The sequence below is a fragment of the Manis javanica genome, chromosome 11 (assembly GCF_040802235.1).
Source record: "Manis javanica isolate MJ-LG chromosome 11, MJ_LKY, whole genome shotgun sequence".
NCBI classification, from domain to species: domain Eukaryota; kingdom Metazoa; phylum Chordata; class Mammalia; order Pholidota; family Manidae; genus Manis; species Manis javanica.
This window is the reverse complement of record NC_133166.1, coordinates 11,531,454-11,547,840: the sequence shown is the minus strand read 5'-3', so window position 1 is coordinate 11,547,840 and position 16,387 is coordinate 11,531,454. Positions and strand designations below refer to the sequence as shown.

At 35.8% G+C, this 16,387-nt stretch overlaps 1 protein-coding gene across 5 annotated transcripts in view; it reads right to left on the bottom strand.

The window, feature by feature from the left end:
* Nucleotides 1-16,387, bottom strand: part of DLG2 (discs large MAGUK scaffold protein 2) — a 1,871,010-nt gene that overhangs the window by 1,305,161 nt on the left and 549,462 nt on the right. The gene's annotated exons all lie outside the window — the stretch shown is intronic.

Sequence of the window (16,387 nt, the reverse complement as noted above, 5' to 3'; positions counted from 1 at the left end):
AGTGTTGGTTGTTCACAGAGTGCTGTGAGAAAGAGACTGCATGGCAGAGAGGTTCTAAAGAGTATACGAAGCTTTGTCATCAACAGACACTTAGGAAGCACCTCCAAAGTCCAGATGCTGTTCTGCCAACCATGAAGTTAGCATTTGGGTCTTGGTGGGTCGGGAGCACAAGCAAAGTTTTAAAATGTTATATTTATTTTAAAATTGCTTTCAGATTATTCTTTCTATTTCCTCTCCTATAATTCCTCAGATTTGCTGCTTCTTCTGACTACCTACTTTCAAACTAGATTGATGTGTAAAGCTTTTGTCTCTGAATTTATTTTTAGAAAGAAAGAAGTTCTAGGGTTCTGCATTCCTAAATGGTGACCTCTTGGTTGCTGAGGCTCCAAAATGATGGTGGTGCCAAGAAAATCTGAGAAGGTACATCACATATGTCCTTTCACACATTCCAAGACTGGAATTATCAGCCTAGTTTTATGGTGCCTCCCTGGATCATATAGCATTTTCTATTTTGTATAAAGAGAATCTGGTTCCAGCTGCCCACTATATATGAGGTTTTTGACTTCAAGTGTCAACCCTATGAGGCATTAAGCCCCAATTCTTGAGGTATATATCAGATGTTACCACAATTTCACTTTCTACTCACAGTTGTGTTCTCTCTGCTTTTGCCATATGAAGATTTTACTTTTATTTCTTAAAATTAGATGTTGCTATTATTACATTAAAAATTTTTTTCTAGAATTCTTGTGTGTTTGGAGTAAAAGTGCCGAGTTCTTACATCAGCTCTTTGCATCTGGACCAGAAGCTTGGACTGAGTATCCCTAGCTTCCAACCCCAAATATCAGGGAAAGAGATCAATTGGCTTAGATTCTACACACTCACCCTTAGACAAATCAATTGTAGTGGTGCTACATCATGTACAGAAACACATCTGCCACCTTTGTGGGTGAGATGGCAACTCTTGTGATAAGGTTGCTGGGAAGATACCATTATACTGTTTATCAGAGAGACTTCAAGGAAGAAGTTCATATATTTTTATTCTCTGCTTAGATTTCTTCATCTAAGAATATCAAGATGCAAATTCTCTACTTACTACATGTTCTAAACTTGAGTTGCATCATGCTAAAAAAAGACATATATCTGGTCTTATACAAATTTTAAATATCCTTTGTGAAATTAGAGAAATAATCATGTTGTGGCACAAGACTTGGATTTTCTGATAGAGTTTGGACATCTATGTAATACGAATGAGCAGTAGGCTTGTATTCCTACCAGAATATTAACATAAAAATGGAATTAACAATATAGAAAATATTTACCTTAATAAGGCTTACTCTGGGTTTTCTGTTTGTTTCTGATTTTACTGTTTGTTTCAGTTATTATTATAAGTTTCAAAACAGCCTGAATGATTGATTAATAGAAGAACTGGAGTCTTCACATTATATAAGGTTCTCACCATCAAATTGGTTATTGGCAGGAATATGTTTTCAACTTAACATTCTAGAGTTCACATGCCGAGGTATGGTTTTCTCATGTCTATGAAAAGAAAACTCATGCCTGGACCAAAAAAGTGAGTGTTTGCCTAAGCACTTAGGTAACAGAGCAAAAAACTTACACACATATAGAGATAATGAGATGCCTTGGGAAGCATGGCAGATGTGCGTCCTATTCCTAAGGGGCTCCTAAACCTGTGCACATTGGCAGGCTTTCTGCAAAGCATCTATCATTTAAGCAAATTTCAGGTCTACCCCTTGAGATCTTATTCCTGAGAACTGAGTATTATGTCCTTTATTTCTAATAGCCTGTGTATTTCTTTAACGTTACCGAGTGGGTTCCGACTGCTCACCTTTCGTTCTGGTGTGCTGGGAGAAATGTACTGTTAGAAATTTAAGTAAGTCAGCAATACACATCAGGCAGAGTGTATGGTCATTATAATCCTAGTGATAGCTCACATTTGTAGAGGTTTTTATTTTTTATTTTATAACATGTTTGTTCCTCTGTTCATTTTGCTCTCATGGTAATTTTATCACTAGGCCCAGAAAGCTTGGAAATCTTTCTGGTATTTAATTTGCTAATGTATTCCCCCAATAAATATTTGTTAAATAGAGTGAGGTGGTAGGAATACTGACTTGGAGTTTAAGAAATTTATTTGAATGTTGGTCCACCATTTTAATAGTTTGGCAATACTGGGCAAGTGTGTTAATATTTCTGGATCTCAGGTTCCTCATTTATAATAAGAAAATAATGATATCTGATTCACATGTTTTTTACATGGTTAAGGGATATGAATGCTTCTTTTTTACAGAATCTGGAATATGGTATATGCTTAATTGATATTTGTGGAATAACTGAAATTACCTCTAAGGGTCACTTGAGAGTTGTAACTACTAAAGAGTTATCCTCAGGTTTAACTAGAAGGTTTTCAACTTTCTTCTATGCATGTGATAACTAACAATACAAATATCATAGCCTTGTCCTCCTTCCTACAGAACAAGAGCTTGGCTTCCCCAATATGGCCCCGAGAGGGTCAAGTATATGGAGGAACAAATTAAGCATGCTGATTCTAATCTCAAGTGAGAACACAGCTTCCTCATTATTACAAAGCATATTTTAAGTCATGGAATGCAAATAGATATATTTCATGAACCAACTTCTCTCAGATACTACTGGCTATCTGGAACACTGCATTAAGAATAATATCAAGACCAATCTGGTTTAATAGGAAAAAAATCCCATGGATTTTTAGCAATAATTGCCATGGGGACAAAAAGATAAGAAGCAACCCATCTTTGCCCCACCTATAATAAACCCTTAGCTGTACAAAGAACTTTAGAGACCTTCCACAAACCCAATTACAGGTACATCCTAATTTTAGAGAGGTAACCTAAGGAATACTAAGATGCAATGGCCATGATGTGGGCAGTGTGTAGGCACAGAGGCCTTTATAGCCCATGCTATAGAGTTTAGATACCTATTGCTCTCAGATGCTGGATGCCATCTGAGAATTACGATAAACAGAACTGATGTGTATGGTTTTCCTTCAGCTATCAGTGATTTTCGACCCTGGCACTTTAGTATTACCTGCAGAGATTTTCAAAAATATTGATACCTTTTACCCCACCAGAGACTAATTCAATCATAAACTCGGAGTAGCCTGGGGCAAGGGTGGTTCCCCCCTCCTCAAACCCCCAAATATATGCAATCTCCTTTTGAGACACTGTCATTTTCTACTCTTAATAAATTAATCATGAGAATGATGCTCTGCTTTGGCTGCACCATCTAAAGAAATTTTTCTAAACTTTGAAGAACAAACCTGGATTGCCTTCAAGAAAGATATAACAAAAATGGGATCCACAATAGAGGATCCCATCCAGAAGAAATAACGAAGCTTTAAAAATGGAAACAGAAAGTGGAAATAACAGTTAATGATTTAACGATAAATGACTAAAATGATACGGTAGTCCAGTGTTTTTCAAATGAGGATCCTTGGACTCTTTGGGAGTCTGTAAAGGGCTACAATTGCTCTATGACATTGATTTTTAATTTGGTGTTTTCCTTTGGATGATAGCCTGAAAGTACTGATAGCAGGTTCATCTGGATCACCACTTTTAACTGAGTATGGTTTTGAGATTTTAACATGCACATTGGTGTTTGTGTTTACAACAACAGGGATGCCAAATAGTACTACTGTAATTGACCAGAGATAATAAGAAAAGAACACAGGAGGACTTACTGTGTAATGATGCATTCAAGCAAATGAAGGCCAAATGACCTCAAGGACCACTACATGTACTAAGATTTCAGTTATTTGAATACAATACAAACAATACAGCAAAGTTCAGGAAAATGGAGTCCTTATAAAACACACAGTAACATGCCATGCCAAAAAAAAAAAAAAGAACCATACACAATGCATAAGCAGTTGTTACCAGACAGGTATTATAAGACAGTGACGGAATTTCAACAATCATTTGCCATATCAAATTAAGGACTTTCATTTGGATTGCATTTGCTTGTAGTTTTTATGGTGTTTAAGTAGTAAATCTGTTTTGGTTTAATAGTTGTATAGGAGTTATCAGCACATGGAGCTTTAATAGTTTAACCTGCATATTAAAGTAACAGAAAAATCATTTAGTTCAAATTTGGAAGTTCTGGGAGAATTGTTTTCTTTGTGAAGGATATACTACAGGTTGAGAAACAGTACTATGTTCCTTTGTTCAACTGATTTTTTTTTTTACAACTGATTTTTGCCATGGTAACTTCTGATCTTATAGAGTAGATGAATAATTAGTATATTTGGAATGCCCAAATACTAATTTATTATCACATAAGAGATGTGGAAGCTTAGCAAATAATCTTGAAACCCTAGAATTCTCATAGGAAAAAGTGGTCTGCCTCTACAGACCTCTAATTTCCTTTCTAGGTTATTTTTTTGAGATCTTAACTTGACCTTTCAGCAATTAAAAAAAATATTTATACTGCATAAATGATTTCAAGAAATCATATAGGATATAATGAAAGTTACATGTATTAGAAATCATAGTTACAACTAGTGTTTAGAGCTAGACTGCCCTAAGACCAAATTCCTAATGTGCTATTTACACCCGAGCGACCTTGGATGACTTATGTAACTTCTCAAAGAACCTTTCCCAAATATGAAGATAGTACTGGCACAGACTTCAGGCAGTTGTGAAGAATTGTAGGATGATCTATGTGAAATAATCCAGAGAAGAGAATGAACTATGGCATTCTTTAATGTCCTTTTCTGTTTATGATTTGATGGAAAGTTTTCTAGACTAGGAGTAAGAGATTTACTGCTCTGTGGCTTTCTATGCTATCAAAACTATGTAGTTTTATATGACTCACTTCATCTTCCAGTTTTCTCATGTGTGATATAAGGTTGTTAGATCAAATTATTTCTTTGCTCTCTTTTGTGGGCTGTGGGCTTTTAGATTAATTGATCTTAATCTGCATTTCTCAAAGAGAAAGGGTGTATGATTGAAATATAAGTCTACCTACCTTATCTGAAATCCTTAAGGTCTGTTGTGTTTTGGAAAGTGGAAATGTTTTAATTTTAGGAAGGTATACATATACCAGGTGTTACATAATAGCCCCTAGCAGGATCTGGGGCAGAAGCCTGCAGTCAAATGCATCAGTATTTCTGCAATGAAATACATGAATAGTCACACTAAGTAGAATATGTTAAAAACTATACGGAGCCTCCTATTAGTTTGTATTGGGTTTTGCCACCAAATGAGTTTGGTACCAAGGTTACACAAAACTTCTGGTTTTTCAGAGGTTTTAGATGTTAGAGTTACAGATGAGTTAAATCCATGCTCGAATCTCATTATCTAGCTTTGTGTAACTCCATCAAGTAATTCTACCTCTCCAGACCTCCAGTCCTATATTTGTAAAATCAAAGTTGGAATGAGATGCCCTCCAGGGTTTCTTCCAAGAAAAACAGTATATTCATTTTAAATGAAATAAGCTACAGACACTATTAGTTTTCACTGTAATATAACCTAACTCATTCATTCAGTGAATAAATATATATTGAGACTTACAATGTACTGGCACTTTGATATGTCTTATGGATTCTTGGTGCACAGCTCTGTGCTTACTGACTGTGTTCTGGACCGAATGGACACTGCCAAACAACCACAGAAGATAAGTGAACAAGAATATTTCTACTACTGGTTAAGTTATAATGAAATCAAAGGGGACCGTATTATAGAGAGTGACTGATGGGACAACTTCCAGTTCTGTGGTTAGGAGGAAACTTTTCTGAGGAGGGGACATGCCAACTGGGATATGAAGGATAAAAAATAGGCAGAGCATTCCAGAAAGAAGAGATGGCAAATATAAAAGCCCACAGGCAGGCAGTAGGCCTGTGGAACTGAACTATAGGAAACAAGGAAGAGTGGCAGAAGATGAAGCTGCTAAACGGCATGGTGGAGGCAAGATTATGTTGGGCTTTCCAGAGCACATTAAGGAAGAAATGCATGAAGCAAACTTTTCTGCCTTAGAATGCCCCTGTAAGACCTACTGGGTTTCTAGAGACCAATTATAGTAGCTCAAAGGAGAGAAAACTATTACTCAAGGAAATGTTAAAACGAAAATTGAATGCAGTGGTACTTTGGTGAAAAATCAAATTAAGAGCTGTGAAGAAATAAAACAAATGCAATCAATCATTTATTGATTGAGATGCCAAAGCAAATTGCTTCCAATGGTCTCTAGGACCTTTGTGCAGAAACAAACCATAAATGTTTTTATCAGCAACTGTATTCTGAGTCTTTCTTTGGCAATACATCTTCATGTATTATATGCCAACTGAAGGATTCAGACAAATAAGAGGAAAAGTGAGCAGCTATATAAATTGAAAAGACTTGGATTTTAAACAGCAGAAGATATCACTCAAGTAAATTTAACATAGAAAAAGTTTATTTGACTCTTAACAACATAGCTATTAATTCCTTTTTCAAAACACTTTATTGTCTATTTCTAGTATTGATTGGGTGCACATCAATTCCACTCATACAAATACAAACCATTTTAAAGGTAAAACATATTTTTAAATGGTCAGAACTCATCAAAAGATGGTGGCTGTCACTCTTAAGGTCTATAAATGCTGTTGAGTTCACACAGCTTGGAAGAGAAACTGATGTTACAAACCTGTTGCTTACAAGACCCTATGTTCCCCACAGTAAAACATAGCTAGCAAGTAACCAAACCAGCAAATTCAAGTCTATATCTGCTCCACCATAGCTCCTGAAGGGATCCTGTATACAAAGGTAGGTTTCTCAAGACTCCCTGTGATTTCTTGAATGAATTCCACTCAAAGGATTCTGACCATGGACCTACCATTCTTCTCAGCACTGTAAGCAATGAGAAGCACAAGTTAGAGTTCCTAAGGTCAAAAATATAAAACCTTTGAGGCAACAAGGTTAACACATATGAAATAAAGATCAATGCAATCTGAAATATATTTGATACTTCAGAAGTGTGATTGCCAGTAAAACGAAGGTTTAGATTCCACATTCTATGCTATCATAACAACCGATATGATCATCATATGCCTTTGCTTAACACAAGAGAATAATGCATTTCTTTCTTGCAAAGACGCACTAAGAACATTCTTTCCAAGATGAACCCAATGGTATAAAGACACCTGATGATATATTTATTTTAAGTACTAGTAAAAAAAGGATGTGTCTGCATCCTTATCACCTAAGGCCCATAAATAGCACAGTTTGTTCAGTCTCTTGAAAGATGTTCTCAGAGTTCAAATCCAAATTCCATTAAGCACAAGTCCCAACACGATTTGTATTTTATTAGGAGATGCACATGTCATTGGACTGTCCTCTCTGCAAAACATCTTAATGGGCAGGTAAGGCCCTGGATCTTTTTTAAACCTGGATCTTTTTTAAACCTTTTCTTCTGTCATTATTTCTCTCCCTCTCTCCCATCTTCATTGTTTAAAGGGAGAGCAATTTCAGTTAAATGTACATTGAACTCTCAGAAGATCCAACACTGACTCAAGTAAACTGCTCTAAAATGCGTCCAGAACTTGACTCAGATATCTATTCTGCAAAGGAATTCACTTATGGGCTTCCTTAAAGTCTAAAACTCTTGCAAGATAATTTAAAGTCAAATTAAAAGAAAATAAAATTTAAAAGACACTATTTGTTTTTATTGTCCCAAGGCAAGAAAAACTTATTTACTTTTTAATCATGTATTGAGACTAAAACACATTTTCTCAAGCAATCTGCCTTACAAAGAAATTTTAGAGTAAGAAAATTAAGTTTTAGAATTAGAAAAAAGATTCCACTGATTCTTAGCATAGGCACTGTTGGTGTTTTAGTAACAAAGTGTTTCACTGTGTGAGTTGGTCCCACACAACTGAAGGATATTTATTTTCCATCGGCTTTATCTACTAATTACCAAGAGTATCCCCAGTAATAGTGAAAACGATACCCCACCCTCAATGTACACATTTCACCATAACCACATCGGGTTGGGATGATCCAAGTTGTGAACTGCTACAAAGACCTAATTCTGCAATAAAGAAGACAGACAAAGAAACAAAAAATAATAATTGCTTTGCTAAATGATACAGAGCTAGTAAATGCCAAAATTGTGACTCTCCATTTGGTGCTCTTTAATTTTTCTTCACGGAGAGCTATTTCATGAAATCATCAAACATATATAGCTGAATGGTGTCTCAAGATATAATCTAAGTCTTTGACATGTCTCAAATAAGAAACATAATTTTCCAAAACTGACAACAAAATTTACTCCTCCCAGCAAACTATTTAACTTTCCATCAAGAATGAATTGAAAAGGTGATAGAGCAAGTAAATATAGGTAAGAATAGTTTCTTGAACTTTGCTGACATAATCTCTCCAGGCCTCAGTTTCCCCATATGTAAAATGACATGTTAGAGTTATATCATTTGTAAAGACTTTTCCTCTGTAAGAAATGTTTCCCTTTGTTTTTTCAACTAACAGATCTCATTTGCTGCAGTTCAAGTCTGTGTTATTACTATGAGAGAATTCCATACCTTTATAAGACTCTCCCATGTATAAAATTTTTTCTAGTACAGTTATAGAATAGGGTTTTCTGGTAAACCAAAGGACATTCAAACAAAAGACTACATCACACATTCCCAATAGTTCAATTTATTCCTTTATTAAACATTTACTCAGTAAGCATTCTTTATTATTCTAGGTTATAGGGACACAAATGAATTAGACATTTTCCCTGATTTCAAGGAAACCACAGCCTGATCTAGGTGTTGAATATATAAACAGATCATTATAATGCAATGCAATTGGTATTATAATTATAAATAGTTATTACACTACACAATGAATTGCACTTACCACTAAAGTGGTAATGAAAATAGTTAAATATTTATTTGCTGCTTAAACAGATAGATCAGATTTATCATTATGGATATGAAATATTAAAGTACTATAGAAAGAAGAATATTCTGGCTAATAAAGAATTTGAGTTGAAATAATATCAAATGAGTATCCCCCCCATAACTCTTGCTTACTAAAGTGAGCAATAAGTAAATAAATAAAAATAATAACAATAATAATAATGGGTTTTGAAGTCAGGAAAAAAAAACTTGGATTGAATTCTGGCTCTGCCATGTAGAACATAGACAAATTTCATCTCCCAATAAAGCCTGGTCATCATTTGTAAGGTGAGGAAAATAGTTGAAATAGTTGTAAGCAACAAGGTCAGTCATATAAAGTGACAAAGTCATAGAAGATCTTTGATAAATATTAAGCATCTTCTTTGTTTCAGTGTGGAAACATTTAGTGTTTTACCTGCTTTCAGAGATAGTGTTTTAATGGAAGATTATGTTTCCCAAAAACTGTCACATTTCCTGTTTCAAATGCTCTTGTAGAACCTTGCCATCCACTACAAGAAATGTAGTCTACATGCCTTCCTCTTGAAACTGGGCAGACGTTTGTGACTTACCTCAGTCAACAGAGTATGGCAGAGGTAATGTTATATTCCTTCTAACTTAGTCTTAAGAGACAGCTTTTCTTTATCTATCTATCTATCTATCTATCTATCTATCTATCTATCTATCTATCTATCTATCTATCTATCTATCTCAGGACATGCATCTTTGGACGCTGACAGGCAACATACAAGAATTTTAGCTACCCTGAAGCAGCCATGGCAGAGAAACTGAATGGAGAAACCACATGAAAGTTAAAAAGAGCAAAGGAGTCCCAGCTAGAAAGAGAAATTCAAAAACCATTGTCTGACTCTTGGATAAAAAAATACATCTAAAACCCTAAAGTTCCCATCATTATTAATGTTCTAACTCAAAGCAACCAATACACAATCTGAAATTATCAACTTGATTGCTTTAAAAATTAAGTAGACACAAATAAAAACCTAGCCAATACATTCAACATCTTCAAATACAAAAGGAAAGAAATGATTACAAAAGAAAAAAGAATTTGAAACAGAACTGTAAGTTTTCTGTCCTTAAGTTAATATGGGCTTTGTAGCTATTTTTTAAGTTGTGTTCACTATTCTTTTATAAATGTAATAAAAAATATAAACTACTCTGAATTACTAGGAGAGCACATTCATGCAAGCAGAGGTTATGAAATATACTGAATTAAGGGAGAAAAAGACCCAGTTATTAAATTATTAAAAACTTAAAAATATTAGTGTGGATGGTTTTCTTAAAAAATATTTTTTGGTGGAAATGCACTAGAAGTTTCTTTATTTTTAATCTCAGCATTTAGGACTTAATTTATGCATTAAAATCTGTCTTCATACATGCAGAGCTCTTCATTCAGAAAGAGGAGGTATTACTTAAATGTGACTGACTTTTACCAAAATTACACTAGACCAGAATTCACCAGTGAAACCATCTGGTCTTTGGCTTTTCATTTTTGGGAGTTTTTGATAACTGATTCAATCTCTTTTTTTCTTAATGATCTGTTAATATGTTCTATTTCTTGATGACTCAGTCTTGATAAGTTGTATGTTTCTACAAATTTATTTCTTCTAGGTTATTCAATTTATTGGCAAATAAATGTTCATAGTAGTCTCTTATGATCCTCTGTTTATAGTATCAGTTGTCATGTCTCCTCATTCATTTCTGATTTCATTTATTTGTTTTTCTCTTTCTTTCTACTAAACACTAAAAGAAGAGTACTATGCCAATCATCAAACTCTTGCCAAAAATTGAAGAGGAGGGAATACTCCCAAACTCACTTTATAAGATCAGCCTTACCCTGATACCAAAGCCAGATAGACATTGCAGGAAAAAAACTATAGGCCAATATCTCTGATGAGTATAGACACAGAAATTCTCAGCAAAATACTAACAAACAGAATTCAACAAACATTAAAAATATCATATACCATGATGAATTGAGATTTATCCCTAGGATGCAAGGATGGTTCAGCATATGCAAAACAATAAATGTGATAATACCACATTAATAGAATTAAAGATAAAACAATCATATGATTATCTCAATAGATGCAGGAAAAGCATTTGACAAAAAAATCACTATCCTACCATGATTAAAAATGCTTCAGTATGGAAGGAATATATCTCAACATAATAAAGGCCATATATGACAAGTCCACAGCTAACATCATACTGAATGGCAAACAGATGAAAGCACTTCCTCTAAAATCAGGAACAAGACAAAGGTGCCCACTCTCATAACTTCTACTCAGCACTACTGCAGGTCTTAGAGCAATCAGACAAGAAAAATAAATAAAAGGCACTCAAATCAGAAAAGAAGTAAAATTGTCTTTGTTTGCAGATGATGTAGTCTTACACAGAGAAAATCCTTATAGGCTCCACCAAAAAACTGTTAGAATTCATATGCAAATCCAGTAAAACTGAAGGATACAAAATCAACATACAGAAATCAATTGTGTTTCTAAACACTAACCACAAAATACCTGAAAAAAAAATGATGAAAATCTCAGAATTTATGCAAAGAAAATGAAATCACTAACTTGAAAAGATACATGTATCTCCTTGTTCACTTCAGCAGTATTTAAAATAGCCAAAATATGAACATAACCTATGTGTCCACTGATGGATAATAAAGAAAATGTGATATATATATATACATGTGTGTGTACATATATATATACACTCATTAAAAAAATGAAATCTTCCCATTTGAAACAACATGGATGGACCTTGAGGGCATTATGCTAAGTGTAATAATTTAGAAGAAATTACAGAAAAAGACAAATTCTGTATAAGTAGAAGTTAAAAAAACAAGCTCATAAATACAGAGAACAAACTGTTGGTTGCCATGCGATAGGCAGTGAGTGGGAGTGGGCAATAATGGGTGAACAAAGTAAAAAAGTAGAAGTACAAACTTCCACTTATAAAATAAGTAAGTCTAGGGGATATAATGTATAGTATAGTTAATAATACTGTATTGCATATTTGAAAGTTGCTAAGAGTATCAATTTTAAAAGTTCTCATCACAAGAAAACAAATTTTTTAACTATGTATGGTAACTGATGTTAAGCAGATTTATAGTGTTGATCATTTTGCAATATATACAAATATTGAACCATATTATACACCTGAAACTAATATAAATGTTATATGTCAATTATATCCCTCCCCCCAAAAAATGTTTGGAAATCATGTATCTGATAAGGGGTTAATATCCAAAAAATATAAAGAACTCAACTCAATAACAAAAAATAAAAATAAATAACCTGATAAAATACATGGGCAGATTAGCAAATATTTTTTCCAAAGAAATCAACGAACATTTTTTCCAAAGAAAATATATGAGTAGTTAACAGGTACATGAAAAGGTATTCAATGTCCCTAATTATCAGGGAAATGCAAATCAAGACCACTATGAAATATCACCTCACATCTGTTAGGATAGATATCATCAAAAACATAAGAGATAGGCGGAGCCAGGATAGCGGCATGCGTAGAGCAGCAGAAATCTCCTCCCAAAACCACATATATCTATGAAAATATAACAAAGACAACTCTTCCTAAAATAGAGACCAGAGGACACAGGACAACATCCAGACCACATCCACACCTGTGAGAACCCAGCGCCTTGCAAAGGGGGTAAGATACAAGCCCCAGTCTGGCAGGTCGCAAGCGAACTTCCCCCCAGCTCCCGGCGGTAGGAGAGAGGTCTGAGCAGGAGGGAGAAGGAGCCCAGGACTGCCAGACACCCAGTCCCAGCCATCCAGACCAGAGCACAGACACAGTGCATGCGCGGGGCCCTGGATACTAGGGACACAGGGCAGCAAGAATGGTGAGCGGGTACCAGAGACCAGTGCCGGAGGACAAAAGAAAAGCGAGCGGCCATATTTTTTTGTTGTTGTTGCTGTTGTTGCTTTGTTGTGGTGAGTGCTTTTTGGAAGACTTAAAGGGGCAGGGACTCCAATACTAGGGAAACAGGGCAGCAAGACCGGCGAGCAGGTATCGAAGACCGGTGCCAGAGAAGAAAAGAAACATGAGCGGCCATCTTTTTTTTAATTTATTTTATTTTTTTTTGTGGTCGTTGTTTTGTTTTGGCAGGTGATTTTTGGAAGTTTTAAAGGGGCAGGGCAGGACACTTAGTCAAGAGGTAGGGAATCCCAGGATCTCTGGGAACTCTAATCCTCTGGGCTGCAGGGAGCACGGAGGGCCCTTATGGAGATAAATAGCCTCCTGGTCGCTCCCCCTCCAACGCAACTCCACCACTTTGGAGCAGCCGCCCGAGCCAGGCCACGCCCATGGCAACAGCAGAAATAAGCTCCATGGCAACCGGGCAGGAAGCAGAAGCCCTGTCTGCACGCAGCTACCCAGCACAAGCCACTAGAAGTCGCTATTCTCCCAGGAAAGGAAGGCCACAAACCAACAAGAAGAGAAGTTCTTCCAGCCGTCACTAGTCCAAGCTCTGCAAACTACTCCTATCACCATGAAAAGACAAAATTACAGGCAAACCAAGATCACAGAGACACCAGAGAAGGAGACAGACCTAACCAGTCTTCCTGACAAAGAATTCAAAATAAAATTCATAAACATGCTGACAGAGATGCAGAGAAATATGCAAGAAAAATGGGATGAAATCTGGAGGGAGATCACAGATGCCAGAGAGGAGATCCCAGAAATGAAACAAACTCTGGAAGGATTTATAATCAGAATGGATAAGATGCAAGAGACCATTGATGGAATTGAAACCAGAGAACAGGAATGCATAGAAGGTGACATAGAGAGAGATAAAAGGATCTCCAGGAATGAAACAATATTAAGAGAACTGTGTGACCAATCCAAAGGGAACAATATCTGTATTATAGGGGTACCAGAAGAAGAAGAGAGAGGAAAAGGGATGGAAAGTATCTTGGAAGAAATAATTGCTGAAAACTTCCCCACACTGGGGGAGGAAATAATCAAACAGATGACGGAAATACACAAAACCCCCAACAGAAAGGATCCAAGGAGGACAACACCAAGACACATAATAATTAAAATGGCAAAGATCAAGGACAAGGAAAGAGTTTTAAAGGCAGCTAGAGAGAAAAAGGTCACCTATAAAGAAAAACCCATCAGGTTAACACTAGACTTCTCAACAGAAACCCTACAGGCCAGAAGAGAATGGCATGATATATTTAATGCAATAAAACAGAAGGGCCTTGAACCAAGGATACTGTATCCAGCACGACTATCATTTAAATATGATGGTGGGATTAAACAATTCCCAGACAAGCAAAAGCTGAGGGAATTTGCCTCCCACAAACCACCTCTACAGGGCATCTTACAGGGACTGCTCTAGGTGGGAGCACTCCTAGAAAGAGCACAGAAAAAAACACCCAACATATGAAGAATGGAGGACGAGGAATAAGAAGGGAGAGAAGAAAAGAATCTCCAGACAGTGTATATAACAGCTCAATAAGCGAGCTAAGTTACGCAGTAAGATACTAAAGAAGCTAACCTTGAACCTTTGGTAACCATGAATTTAAAGCCTGCAATGGCAATAAGTGCATATCTTTCAATAGTCACCCTAAATGTAAATGGACTGAATGCACCAATCAAAAGACACAGAGTAATAGAATGGATAAAAAAGCAAGACCCATCTATATGCTGCTTATAAGAAACTCACCTCAAACCCAAAGACATGTACAGACTAAAAGTCAAGGGATGGAAAAACATATTTCAGGCAAACAACAGCGAGAAGAAAGCAGGGGTTGCAGTACTAATATCAGACAAAATAGACTTCAAAACAAAGAAAGTAACAAGAGATAAAGAAGGACACTACATAATGATAAAGGGCTCAGTCCAACAAGAGGATATAACCATTCTAAATATATATGCACCCAACACAGGAATACCAGCATATGTGAAACAAATACTAACAGAACTAAAGAGGGAAATAGACTGCAATGCATTCATTTTAGGAGACTTCAACACACCACTCACCCCAAAAGATAGATCCACTGGGCAGAAAATAAGTAAGGACATGGAAGCACTGAACAACACAGTAGAGCAGATGGACATCTATAGAACTCCACATCCAAAAGCAACAGGATATACATTCTTCTCAAGCGCACATGGAACAGTCTCCAGAACAGACCACATACTAGCCCACAAAAAGAGCCTCAGCAAAATCCAAAATATTGAAATTCTACCAACCAATTTTTCAGACCACAAAGGTATAAAAGTAGAAATAAATTCTACAAAGAAAACAAAAAGGCTCAAAAAACATGGAGGCTTAACAACATGCTCCTAAATAATCAATGGATCAATGAAAAAATTAAAAGAGATCAAGGAATATATAGAAACAAATGACAACAACAACACAAAGTCCCAACTTCTGTGGGATGCAGTGAAAGCAGTCCTAAGAGGAAAGTATATAGCGATCTAGGCAGACTTGAAGAAGGAAGAACAATCACAAAGGAATAGTCTAACATCACACTTATTGAAATGGGAAAAAGAAGAACAAATGAGGCCTAAAGTCAGCAGAAGGAGGGATATAATAAAGCTCAGAGAAGAAATAAACAACATTGAGAAGAATAAAACAATAGCAACAATCAATGAAACCAAGAGCTGGTTCTTCGAGAAAATAAACAAAATAGATAAGCCTCTAGCCAAACTTATTAAGAGAAAAAGAGAATCAACACAAATCAACAGAATCAGAAATGAGAATGGAAAAATCACAACAGACTCCACAGAAATGCAAAGAATTATTAAAGACTACTATGAAAACCTATATGCCAACAAGCTGGAAAACCTAGAAGAAATGGACAACTTCCTAGAAAAATACAACCTTCCAAGAATGGCCAAGGAAGAAACACAAAAGTTAAACAAACCAGTTACGAGCAAAGAAATTGAAACGGTAATCAAAAAACTACCCAAGAACAAAGCACCCGGGCCGGACGTTTTACCTCGGAATTTTATCAGACACACAGAGAAGACATAATACCCATTCTCCTAAAAGTTTTCCAAAAAACAGAAGAGGAGGGAATACTCCCAAACTCATTCTATGAAGACAACATCACCCAAATACCAAAACCAGGCAAAGAACCCAGGAAAAAAGAAAATTACAGACCAATATCCCTGATGAATGTAGATGCAAAAATACTCAATAAAATATTAGCAAACAGAATTCAACAGTATATCAAAAGGATCATACACCATGACCAAGTGGGGTACATCCCAGGGATGCAAGGATAGTACAACATTAGGAAATCCATCAACATCATCCACCTCATCAACAAAAAGAAAGACAAAAACCACATGATCATCTCCATAGATGCTGAAAAAGCATTTGACAAAATTCAACATCCATTCATGATAAAAACTCTCAGCAAAATGGAATAGTGGGCAAGTACCTCAACATAATAAATATAT